Genomic DNA, 2,730 nt, shown 5'->3' with positions numbered 1-2,730 from the left:
TCTTGCTCACAGTCTTGTTGACTTTGTAAACACAAGATCATTTTCAGAAGATGTAAATTTAGATCCTAAATTTAAATCACAGCGTCAGTGTTCAGTTAAAGAGCCACCCTGCACTTCTGGGAGTTTGGTCCGTTTCTCAGATTACCCAGTATATGCTAGGGACGGTTGCACCGACCGGCATAAGCGCTCACGCTGCAATTGCCTCGATTAAAAAAGTTTGCACCTGATGCAATTTGGGATGAACTTGCGATACATCATTTGAAACATCTTTGCATTGGTATTATTATTAGTAGATGCACTATGCCTTTATTATTTAGAAATGTGATCAATAATTTGTGACAAATTATTTGATATTTAGATTGATTCTTCCTCTCTAAACTGTTTCTTTTGTGTGCTAACATGCTACAGCCGAGTGTGCTACCAAAACATTCTGGGTGGAACTTGCGTCCTAGAGTTATTGTTCCGCACGTCACAGTAAGTGGATTATTAAACTATTTTGATAGTAATTGTTTGGGTTACGGAGCACATGCATGTAAACTGGAGACAGAGAACACTACCCTACAAAAGACTTGTGAAAAGGCCTGTTTGTGAAAGGTCCGTGTGATTTTTTTCGAGGTCAAAAAGAAATAAATGACATATTTACTGAGTTGCAGTACTAGAGAAGCAAATATGTAAAGTAAAAATTACACTTTTCGTCAATTTATGACTTGCTGTGTGTTTCAGAAATAAAATCAAACTCTCTGTACCATATTGAATTGCATAGCATCGTTCCTCTGCATTGCGTCTAATTGCATCGTATCGCGTTGATTCGCATCGTGTTGAATTAAATTGTGTCGAATCGCGCTGCGTGAAAACGGGTGAATCGTATCATATCACATTGGTAGTTGCTTCATATATATCTTTAATATATCGGATTGTTGGCAATAAATCGGGATGCATATTGCAGAAGCAGAGAGATTAGCTGACATTAGCATTATGCTAAAAGTGACAAAATGTGAATTTGTATTAGCTTTAAAGACATCTAAATCCCACCAGACTTATTTAAGATGATTTGTAAAGAAAAATATTGTTATTAAAATGATAATTGCTTTAGAGTTGATGCTCTCTAACAGTCTTTATGCTAACAGTTTTTATACTAATCAGGCATTTTATGATGATGTTTCCCAAATGTAGGAATCCTCAGGTCATAGAATATTGATACAAGAAATTTGATTTTGATTTTGGATTTGGATTTGTTTTAAAGGTTTACATACTTTAGATAGCACTCACTGGTTAGTTTAACTGTAACTGTTAGCTAATGTTATCTGTCGCTGTTAGCATGAACAACAGACTGAGCTAAATCACAGAAATTATCTTGGTGCCAGTCCTTATACAGGCTTTACTAATGTAAAAAAAACTTCTTCAACCTTCACATACAAATTTTAAATTTTAAGTCTTTAAAAAAGAATTGTATGTTGCCGATTTGGAGAACAGACTCAGAAATAGCAGTGATATTGATTTTGTAGAAATTAATACAAATATTTAGTCAGTTGACTTCTACAGCTAAACACTAACTGTATCTCAACCTCAGCCTTTTTTTTCCAGTAGGACCAAGATGAGGTAAGTTATAAAGTCAAGTTTCATTATTTGCAGACATTAAAAATCATGTTGTTCACAATAATCACTGGATTTTCTTTGTTCTTCTTGCAGATTTACTTAAACACGGCTTGGTGTGGTTTGCTGCAGAGGTAGGTCCGTTCACTTTTTCTGTTGCTGTGTCCTCCTCTGGACCATTAATCTGAAAGCATTTTTGTGATTTGGCAGGCAGTAAAAGAAAAGAGCGATAAAATAAGAATACCAATGTTGAAAGGTTATGCAGCTCCTTTAGTCTGGGAGCTGCAGTTTCCAGTTCCATAAAGAGAGATGTTGTGTTTGGTTGAACTGTCACAGAATACATTAAAAACCCTGATTACGTGTCAGTGATATGTGGCAGCAGGATATAAAACTTCCTGTTCATGTCAGCTGAAGCCACACAGCACAATATAAATCAAATACTAAATACAGATAAAAACCAACCTTTGACATCACCGGAGTAAAAACTGTGACTCAGGCCCAGCAAAGATTAATATTCAGGGTATTAATGCACATATAGGTAAGTTTTTACGCACAAGTGACGTTTAAGGTCTTGTTACTATAATATTATGCCCATTTTTGATGCCTTAAATCAGAAGTTGAAAGATTACTTTTAAAGTCATAAATAACTTGCTCATCAAATTATTGATTTGTAACCATCTTTTATATATCTGGCTCCAGGTTCCAGCTTGTGATATACACCCACCGAGCACTTTATTAGGAACACCTGTGCAATCTAATAGAATCTGATACAACAGCTCTGCCATAAATTCTACTTTTATGAAGCTTATACATTTTCAGTTTTTGTTGACCTTGTCAGAAAGGTGATGATTCTACTTTATGTTTATTATTGAGGTCGTAGTGGTCGGTCGTGGTGTACCGGAGTGGATTATATTGAAAAATGTTTCTAATATTTTACCCCTCTCATGTATGGACAAAATATTAGGAACACTTTTGATTCCACAGGTGTTCCTAATAAAAGTAGAGTCAAGTTAAGCCAATTTTAATTATATAGTGCCAAATCACAACAGAAGTTATCTCAGGGCACTTTTCCCATAAAGCTTTCTAGATTGTACTCTTTATTTTACAGAGACTCAACATTCCCCCCATGAGCAGCAC

This window comes from Thunnus maccoyii, chromosome 5, assembly GCF_910596095.1.
Source record: "Thunnus maccoyii chromosome 5, fThuMac1.1, whole genome shotgun sequence".
Lineage (NCBI taxonomy): Eukaryota > Metazoa > Chordata > Actinopteri > Scombriformes > Scombridae > Thunnus > Thunnus maccoyii.
The sequence above is the reverse complement of the archived record's forward strand: the minus strand, read 5'-3'. Positions refer to the sequence as shown.